Genomic DNA, 10,290 nt, shown 5'->3' on the forward strand with positions numbered 1-10,290 from the left:
CATTAATATGATGATCTGAATGTGCCATATTTAAGTTATTTGACATGTCTGGTGATGAGGGGGACACATGGTGACGTCTGTTTTATAAAAGATATGAAACAGGAAAATTATATGCTCTCAATCGTCACATAACTAGACACCAGTAATATGGAATAGGATCCCAGTTACGGCAACTAGTCCGGTACCCACGAATGTAGTTCTTAAAAAAAATATATAACTTTTATTTAAAATGGTGTAGTTTTATTATTACACAAGTTCTGTAACTGAATGTAGATTTATTTGAAAGGATAGGCTTTCTAGCTTGAATTTCTGTAAAAATTTTGATTGATTTAAATGTAATAAGGCGTCGGTACATAGAGTAAATTGCCTAAATTCTAGCCTTTATTCTTCCCCGGAAGTAGATGGACCTACCCTGTTGTCAATCGAAACAAAATTTTGCAACGGAATGCCGGTCATGAGGCACTGAGATTGAACTTAGAAACTTCGAAACAAATGCCTAACATGAAACAGAAGTCCCAAGGTGGCTATCAAAATTATTAATTGGACAGCACCCCATTTATTTACTATGATTTTCAATGCGTTTCAATGGGGGAAATAACTGGGTCCCCGTTCCTGTCAGAGGGCATATTTTGAACACTTCAATCTGCAATTGTAAGCTTATTTTTGGGGTTACATGGATGAAATTTGGCCAGAAACTTGAAAATTCAATAAGAAAAACAATGGTGTAATTATTTTTAAAATTTGAATTAAACTTTTTAAATTAAACTGAAATTTAAATTTATGAAATTATTAAAAAGTTTGTTTTTCAATTTAAAGTTTCAGAAGGGGTCACAGTAAGGTCATTTTGATGGTATTATGTATTCATACACTTGTAAGTTAAAATGGAGGGATTTTTCAAAAAATATCAGCAAAGAATATTAGAAAAGAGCCACCTGGCAAGAAATAACAAATTTCTTATATGGGATCAGGGGACAACAAAAGATGGAAAATATGGGCTTATTTCTTTCCAATATCATATTTCTGGGACCTGGAAAAAGAAAAAAGCCCATAGATTCAGTTTTATGGTTTTTAATTAGTTTTTGATAAGTTTTAAATATTAAATACAACACTTTATGCCATTTTATGTGTCAAAATAGTTTGTGTGAGAATGCGGGTCACATTACTGAAGAGCCGCATCACATAAATATTAATAACCACAGAATATTTCGTAAACTCAGAAAATCTTGCCAGGGGCTCTCCAATTTTCCAGATTGGGGCCTGGATTTTTTTGGAAGATATATAAGGGGTAGGGCTATAGCTTATATAAACAATTTTAACTGAATGTACAACAATTTTAGACTCCTTTTTAAAGATTTTGGTGGTCCTTAAAAGGACCGTTAATTTTGTCTGTATCTTTTTCAGCAGTAGATGAATGCAGCTATATCTTCCTTTGATTTTGGAAGTTTTGAAGAACAGCTTCTGGTAGGTATATTCTTCTTAGCAGGTATTACTCTACCATATGAATGATCGTCCTTTATGCTTTTACAAATGCAGCATCAAGTTTTGGATCAGGTTGCCCTTTTTTATATCTATCTGTACATTTACTTCGATCCTTTTCTTCCACGTGAACCTTAGTCTTCTGTTCGGTGCGTTGTAAATTTTTCTTTTTCCTTTCTGGAGTATTTTGGTTTACTTTGTTCTGTTCACACTCCCTTTACATCTGGTCGAAGTGTTTTAATGAACCTATTGAGATTTTAAAACCAATACATTCTGCTTTTTGTCACAAGGAATAAGCTATACCATTATTCAAATTGTGAATTATTGCGGATGCCCTCCTTTCAAATTTCTAGAAAAGTTCACATTCTTTGGTAAGGAAACACTTAGTGCTCCCTTAACAGCTTCACCTTTTTGAGTATTATGATTAAATTTCATTTTCATAAATACTTCTTCGCTAAGTTTCATTTTTAAAAGTTCCTGCATTATTAACTTGTCTTTGTTATCCATATTCAGGTTAGTTAACTTGTTTGAACCCAAGTACATAGATCTCAGCCACCAACAGTTTGAGTGTCCACCACCACCACACACGTATGAACTAGTGGGACATTTAGAGCAGTCACAAGTATAACAACGCACAGTAGCATTAAGCATTCAGGCAGATCCAGGATTTCCCTCGACATTTTTAAAACTGTAGGAGGTGCCGTCTTGACTGGTTTTAGCTACAAGTGAGAACTTCTCTGCATCTAGCCTCTTCCATTGTATATTGAATGAACTTAGCTGACTGTTTGAAGACTAAGTCTCATGATTTATACTCTTGTTATGGGGTATGCTTCTTTGCATATGTAATTCTTATAAGATTTTTTTTTTTAATTAAAAAATTAATTATAATTAACTTTTTTTCAGCAAAAAATTTTTTTTAACTAGATTTCTATACAAATAATGAATTTATCTATCATGTGCAATTTACAGAATGTAAATATCTTTTAAAATAAAAAAGTTTTGCTGATTTTAAGAATATTTTCTTCATGAATTTATGATTTTATCCGATCAATTTTCTGGTATTTGAGATGTCATAGATAAGGATCAATAACTCTTTAACTGTTGGATCAAATCTATTGAAACTTTGCACAATAACTACTGAGATGTATATCTTTATTTTAAAAGTGCAGTTTTAAGTCTGGAAAAAAATTTAAAGTCTGACAGGAATAGGATCCCAGTTACGGCAACCAGTCCGGTACCCACGAATGTAGTTCTTAAAAAAAATATATAACTTTTATTTAAAATGGTGTAGTTTTATTATTACACAAGTTCTGTAACTGAATGTAGATTTATTTGAAAGGATAGGCTTTCTAGCTTGAATTTCTGTAAAAATTTTGATTGATTTAAATGTAATAAGGCGTCGGTACATAGAGTAAATTGCCTAAATTCTAGCCTTTATTCTTCCCCGGAAGTAGATGGACCTACCCTGTTGTCAATCGAAACAAAATTTTGCAACGGAATGCCGGTCATGAGGCACTGAGATTGAACTTAGAAACTTCGAAACAAATGCCTAACATGAAACAGAAGTCCCAAGGTGGCTATCAAAATTATTAATTGGACAGCACCCCATTTATTTACTATGATTTTCAATGCGTTTCAATGGGGGAAATAACTGGGTCCCCGTTCCTGTCAGAGGGCATATTTTGAACACTTCAATCTGCAATTGTAAGCTTATTTTTGGGGTTACATGGATGAAATTTGGCCAGAAACTTGAAAATTCAATAAGAAAAACAATGGTGTAATTATTTTTAAAATTTGAATTAAACTTTTTAAATTAAACTGAAATTTAAATTTATGAAATTATTAAAAAGTTTGTTTTTCAATTTAAAGTTTCAGAAGGGGTCACAGTAAGGTCATTTTGATGGTATTATGTATTCATACACTTGTAAGTTAAAATGGAGGGATTTTTCAAAAAATATCAGCAAAGAATATTAGAAAAGAGCCACCTGGCAAGAAATAACAAATTTCTTATATGGGATCAGGGGACAACAAAAGATGGAAAATATGGGCTTATTTCTTTCCAATATCATATTTCTGGGACCTGGAAAAAGAAAAAAGCCCATAGATTCAGTTTTATGGTTTTTAATTAGTTTTTGATAAGTTTTAAATATTAAATACAACACTTTATGCCATTTTATGTGTCAAAATAGTTTGTGTGAGAATGCGGGTCACATTACTGAAGAGCCGCATCACATAAATATTAATAACCACAGAATATTTCGTAAACTCAGAAAATCTTGCCAGGGGCTCTCCAATTTTCCAGATTGGGGCCTGGATTTTTTTGGAAGATATATAAGGGGTAGGGCTATAGCTTATATAAACAATTTTAACTGAATGTACAACAATTTTAGACTCCTTTTTAAAGATTTTGGTGGTCCTTAAAAGGACCGTTAATTTTGTCTGTATCTTTTTCAGCAGTAGATGAATGCAGCTATATCTTCCTTTGATTTTGGAAGTTTTGAAGAACAGCTTCTGGTAGGTATATTCTTCTTAGCAGGTATTACTCTACCATATGAATGATCGTCCTTTATGCTTTTACAAATGCAGCATCAAGTTTTGGATCAGGTTGCCCTTTTTTATATCTATCTGTACATTTACTTCGATCCTTTTCTTCCACGTGAACCTTAGTCTTCTGTTCGGTGCGTTGTAAATTTTTCTTTTTCCTTTCTGGAGTATTTTGGTTTACTTTGTTCTGTTCACACTCCCTTTACATCTGGTCGAAGTGTTTTAATGAACCTATTGAGATTTTAAAACCAATACATTCTGCTTTTTGTCACAAGGAATAAGCTATACCATTATTCAAATTGTGAATTATTGCGGATGCCCTCCTTTCAAATTTCTAGAAAAGTTCACATTCTTTGGTAAGGAAACACTTAGTGCTCCCTTAACAGCTTCACCTTTTTGAGTATTATGATTAAATTTCATTTTCATAAATACTTCTTCGCTAAGTTTCATTTTTAAAAGTTCCTGCATTATTAACTTGTCTTTGTTATCCATATTCAGGTTAGTTAACTTGTTTGAACCCAAGTACATAGATCTCAGCCACCAACAGTTTGAGTGTCCACCACCACCACACACGTATGAACTAGTGGGACATTTAGAGCAGTCACAAGTATAACAACGCACAGTAGCATTAAGCATTCAGGCAGATCCAGGATTTCCCTCGACATTTTTAAAACTGTAGGAGGTGCCGTCTTGACTGGTTTTAGCTACAAGTGAGAACTTCTCTGCATCTAGCCTCTTCCATTGTATATTGAATGAACTTAGCTGACTGTTTGAAGACTAAGTCTCATGATTTATACTCTTGTTATGGGGTATGCTTCTTTGCATATGTAATTCTTATAAGATTTTTTTTTTAATTAAAAAATTAATTATAATTAACTTTTTTTCAGCAAAAAATTTTTTTTAACTAGATTTCTATACAAATAATGAATTTATCTATCATGTGCAATTTACAGAATGTAAATATCTTTTAAAATAAAAAAGTTTTGCTGATTTTAAGAATATTTTCTTCATGAATTTATGATTTTATCCGATCAATTTTCTGGTATTTGAGATGTCATAGATAAGGATCAATAACTCTTTAACTGTTGGATCAAATCTATTGAAACTTTGCACAATAACTACTGAGATGTATATCTTTATTTTAAAAGTGCAGTTTTAAGTCTGGAAAAAAATTTAAAGTCTGACAGGAATAGGATCCCAGTTACGGCAACCAGTCCGGTACCCACGAATGTAGTTCTTAAAAAAAATATATAACTTTTATTTAAAATGGTGTAGTTTTATTATTACACAAGTTCTGTAACTGAATGTAGATTTATTTGAAAGGATAGGCTTTCTAGCTTGAATTTCTGTAAAAATTTTGATTGATTTAAATGTAATAAGGCGTCGGTACATAGAGTAAATTGCCTAAATTCTAGCCTTTATTCTTCCCCGGAAGTAGATGGACCTACCCTGTTGTCAATCGAAACAAAATTTTGCAACGGAATGCCGGTCATGAGGCACTGAGATTGAACTTAGAAACTTCGAAACAAATGCCTAACATGAAACAGAAGTCCCAAGGTGGCTATCAAAATTATTAATTGGACAGCACCCCATTTATTTACTATGATTTTCAATGCGTTTCAATGGGGGAAATAACTGGGTCCCCGTTCCTGTCAGAGGGCATATTTTGAACACTTCAATCTGCAATTGTAAGCTTATTTTTGGGGTTACATGGATGAAATTTGGCCAGAAACTTGAAAATTCAATAAGAAAAACAATGGTGTAATTATTTTTAAAATTTGAATTAAACTTTTTAAATTAAACTGAAATTTAAATTTATGAAATTATTAAAAAGTTTGTTTTTCAATTTAAAGTTTCAGAAGGGGTCACAGTAAGGTCATTTTGATGGTATTATGTATTCATACACTTGTAAGTTAAAATGGAGGGATTTTTCAAAAAATATCAGCAAAGAATATTAGAAAAGAGCCACCTGGCAAGAAATAACAAATTTCTTATATGGGATCAGGGGACAACAAAAGATGGAAAATATGGGCTTATTTCTTTCCAATATCATATTTCTGGGACCTGGAAAAAGAAAAAAGCCCATAGATTCAGTTTTATGGTTTTTAATTAGTTTTTGATAAGTTTTAAATATTAAATACAACACTTTATGCCATTTTATGTGTCAAAATAGTTTGTGTGAGAATGCGGGTCACATTACTGAAGAGCCGCATCACATAAATATTAATAACCACAGAATATTTCGTAAACTCAGAAAATCTTGCCAGGGGCTCTCCAATTTTCCAGATTGGGGCCTGGATTTTTTTGGAAGATATATAAGGGGTAGGGCTATAGCTTATATAAACAATTTTAACTGAATGTACAACAATTTTAGACTCCTTTTTAAAGATTTTGGTGGTCCTTAAAAGGACCGTTAATTTTGTCTGTATCTTTTTCAGCAGTAGATGAATGCAGCTATATCTTCCTTTGATTTTGGAAGTTTTGAAGAACAGCTTCTGGTAGGTATATTCTTCTTAGCAGGTATTACTCTACCATATGAATGATCGTCCTTTATGCTTTTACAAATGCAGCATCAAGTTTTGGATCAGGTTGCCCTTTTTTATATCTATCTGTACATTTACTTCGATCCTTTTCTTCCACGTGAACCTTAGTCTTCTGTTCGGTGCGTTGTAAATTTTTCTTTTTCCTTTCTGGAGTATTTTGGTTTACTTTGTTCTGTTCACACTCCCTTTACATCTGGTCGAAGTGTTTTAATGAACCTATTGAGATTTTAAAACCAATACATTCTGCTTTTTGTCACAAGGAATAAGCTATACCATTATTCAAATTGTGAATTATTGCGGATGCCCTCCTTTCAAATTTCTAGAAAAGTTCACATTCTTTGGTAAGGAAACACTTAGTGCTCCCTTAACAGCTTCACCTTTTTGAGTATTATGATTAAATTTCATTTTCATAAATACTTCTTCGCTAAGTTTCATTTTTAAAAGTTCCTGCATTATTAACTTGTCTTTGTTATCCATATTCAGGTTAGTTAACTTGTTTGAACCCAAGTACATAGATCTCAGCCACCAACAGTTTGAGTGTCCACCACCACCACACACGTATGAACTAGTGGGACATTTAGAGCAGTCACAAGTATAACAACGCACAGTAGCATTAAGCATTCAGGCAGATCCAGGATTTCCCTCGACATTTTTAAAACTGTAGGAGGTGCCGTCTTGACTGGTTTTAGCTACAAGTGAGAACTTCTCTGCATCTAGCCTCTTCCATTGTATATTGAATGAACTTAGCTGACTGTTTGAAGACTAAGTCTCATGATTTATACTCTTGTTATGGGGTATGCTTCTTTGCATATGTAATTCTTATAAGATTTTTTTTTTAATTAAAAAATTAATTATAATTAACTTTTTTTCAGCAAAAAATTTTTTTTAACTAGATTTCTATACAAATAATGAATTTATCTATCATGTGCAATTTACAGAATGTAAATATCTTTTAAAATAAAAAAGTTTTGCTGATTTTAAGAATATTTTCTTCATGAATTTATGATTTTATCCGATCAATTTTCTGGTATTTGAGATGTCATAGATAAGGATCAATAACTCTTTAACTGTTGGATCAAATCTATTGAAACTTTGCACAATAACTACTGAGATGTATATCTTTATTTGAAAAGTGCAGTTTTAAGTCTGGAAAAAAATTTAAAGTCTGACAGGAATAGGATCCCAGTTACGGCAACCAGTCCGGTACCCACGAATGTAGTTCTTAAAAAAAATATATAACTTTTATTTAAAATGGTGAAGTTTTATTATTACACAAGTTCTGTAACTGAATGTAGATTTATTTGAAAGGATAGGCTTTCTAGCTTGAATTTCTGTAAAAATTTTGATTGATTTAAATGTAATCAGGCGTCGGTACATAGAGTAAATTGCCTAAATTCTAGCCTTTATTCTTCCCCGGAAGTAGATGGACCTACCCTGTTGTCAATCGAAACAAAATTTTGCAACGGAATGCCGGTCATGAGGCACTGAGATTGAACTTAGAAACTTCGAAACAAATGCCTAACATGAAACAGAAGTCCCAAGGTGGCTATCAAAATTATTAATTGGACAGCACCCCATTTATTTACTATGATTTTCAATGCGTTTCAATGGGGGAAATAACTGGGTCCCCGTTCCTGTCAGAGGGCATATTTTGAACACTTCAATCTGCAATTGTAAGCTTATTTTTGGGGTTACATGGATGAAATTTGGCCAGAAACTTGAAAATTCAATAAGAAAAACAATGGTGTAATTATTTTTAAAATTTGAATTAAACTTTTTAAATTAAACTGAAATTTAAATTTATGAAATTATTAAAAAGTTTGTTTTTCAATTTAAAGTTTCAGAAGGGGTCACAGTAAGGTCATTTTGATGGTATTATGTATTCATACACTTGTAAGTTAAAATGGAGGGATTTTTCAAAAAATATCAGCAAAGAATATTAGAAAAGAGCCACCTGGCAAGAAATAACAAATTTCTTATATGGGATCAGGGGACAACAAAAGATGGAAAATATGGGCTTATTTCTTTCCAATATCATATTTCTGGGACCTGGAAAAAGAAAAAAGCCCATAGATTCAGTTTTATGGTTTTTAATTAGTTTTTGATAAGTTTTAAATATTAAATACAACACTTTATGCCATTTTATGTGTCAAAATAGTTTGTGTGAGAATGCGGGTCACATTACTGAAGAGCCGCATCACATAAATATTAATAACCACAGAATATTTCGTAAACTCAGAAAATCTTGCCAGGGGCTCTCCAATTTTCCAGATTGGGGCCTGGATTTTTTTGGAAGATATATAAGGGGTAGGGCTATAGCTTATATAAACAATTTTAACTGAATGTACAACAATTTTAGACTCCTTTTTAAAGATTTTGGTGGTCCTTAAAAGGACCGTTAATTTTGTCTGTATCTTTTTCAGCAGTAGATGAATGCAGCTATATCTTCCTTTGATTTTGGAAGTTTTGAAGAACAGCTTCTGGTAGGTATATTCTTCTTAGCAGGTATTACTCTACCATATGAATGATCGTCCTTTATGCTTTTACAAATGCAGCATCAAGTTTTGGATCAGGTTGCCCTTTTTTATATCTATCTGTACATTTACTTCGATCCTTTTCTTCCACGTGAACCTTAGTCTTCTGTTCGGTGCGTTGTAAATTTTTCTTTTTCCTTTCTGGAGTATTTTGGTTTACTTTGTTCTGTTCACACTCCCTTTACATCTGGTCGAAGTGTTTTAATGAACCTATTGAGATTTTAAAACCAATACATTCTGCTTTTTGTCACAAGGAATAAGCTATACCATTATTCAAATTGTGAATTATTGCGGATGCCCTCCTTTCAAATTTCTAGAAAAGTTCACATTCTTTGGTAAGGAAACACTTAGTGCTCCCTTAACAGCTTCACCTTTTTGAGTATTATGATTAAATTTCATTTTCATAAATACTTCTTCGCTAAGTTTCATTTTTAAAAGTTCCTGCATTATTAACTTGTCTTTGTTATCCATATTCAGGTTAGTTAACTTGTTTGAACCCAAGTACATAGATCTCAGCCACCAACAGTTTGAGTGTCCACCACCACCACACACGTATGAACTAGTGGGACATTTAGAGCAGTCACAAGTATAACAACGCACAGTAGCATTAAGCATTCAGGCAGATCCAGGATTTCCCTCGACATTTTTAAAACTGTAGGAGGTGCCGTCTTGACTGGTTTTAGCTACAAGTGAGAACTTCTCTGCATCTAGCCTCTTCCATTGTATATTGAATGAACTTAGCTGACTGTTTGAAGACTAAGTCTCATGATTTATACTCTTGTTATGGGGTATGCTTCTTTGCATATGTAATTCTTATAAGATTTTTTTTTTAATTAAAAAATTAATTATAATTAACTTTTTTTCAGCAAAAAATTTTTTTTAACTAGATTTCTATACAAATAATGAATTTATCTATCATGTGCAATTTACAGAATGTAAATATCTTTTAAAATAAAAAAGTTTTGCTGATTTTAAGAATATTTTCTTCATGAATTTATGATTTTATCCGATCAATTTTCTGGTATTTGAGATGTCATAGATAAGGATCAATAACTCTTTAACTGTTGGATCAAATCTATTGAAACTTTGCACAATAACTACTGAGATGTATATCTTTATTTGAAAAGTGCAGTTTTAAGTCTGGAAAAAAATTTAAAGTCTGACAGGAATAGGATCCCAGTTACGGCAACCAG

At 32.3% G+C, this 10,290-nt stretch overlaps 1 long non-coding RNA gene across 12 annotated transcripts; it reads left to right on the forward strand.

The window, feature by feature from the left end:
• The first annotated feature begins 192 nt into the window (after nucleotides 1–192).
• Nucleotides 193–10,067, forward strand: LOC127721406 (uncharacterized). 12 transcript variants are annotated; one of them, XR_007991225.1, is made up of 9 exons: nucleotides 193–520; nucleotides 1,402–1,461; nucleotides 1,990–2,300; nucleotides 3,931–3,990; nucleotides 4,519–4,829; nucleotides 6,459–6,518; nucleotides 7,047–7,357; nucleotides 8,987–9,046; nucleotides 9,575–10,067. It is a non-coding gene; the product is annotated as an uncharacterized LOC127721406 (long non-coding RNA). The 12 variants fall into 12 exon arrangements; XR_007991229.1 differs by having other exon boundaries at nucleotides 8,990–9,046; XR_007991226.1 differs by having other exon boundaries at nucleotides 7,047–7,258.
• Nucleotides 10,068–10,290: the final 223 nt, after the last annotated feature.

Source organism: Mytilus californianus, unplaced genomic scaffold (genome assembly GCF_021869535.1).
Source record: "Mytilus californianus isolate M0D057914Y unplaced genomic scaffold, xbMytCali1.0.p SCAF_12, whole genome shotgun sequence".
NCBI classification, from domain to species: Eukaryota; Metazoa; Mollusca; class Bivalvia; order Mytilida; family Mytilidae; genus Mytilus; species Mytilus californianus.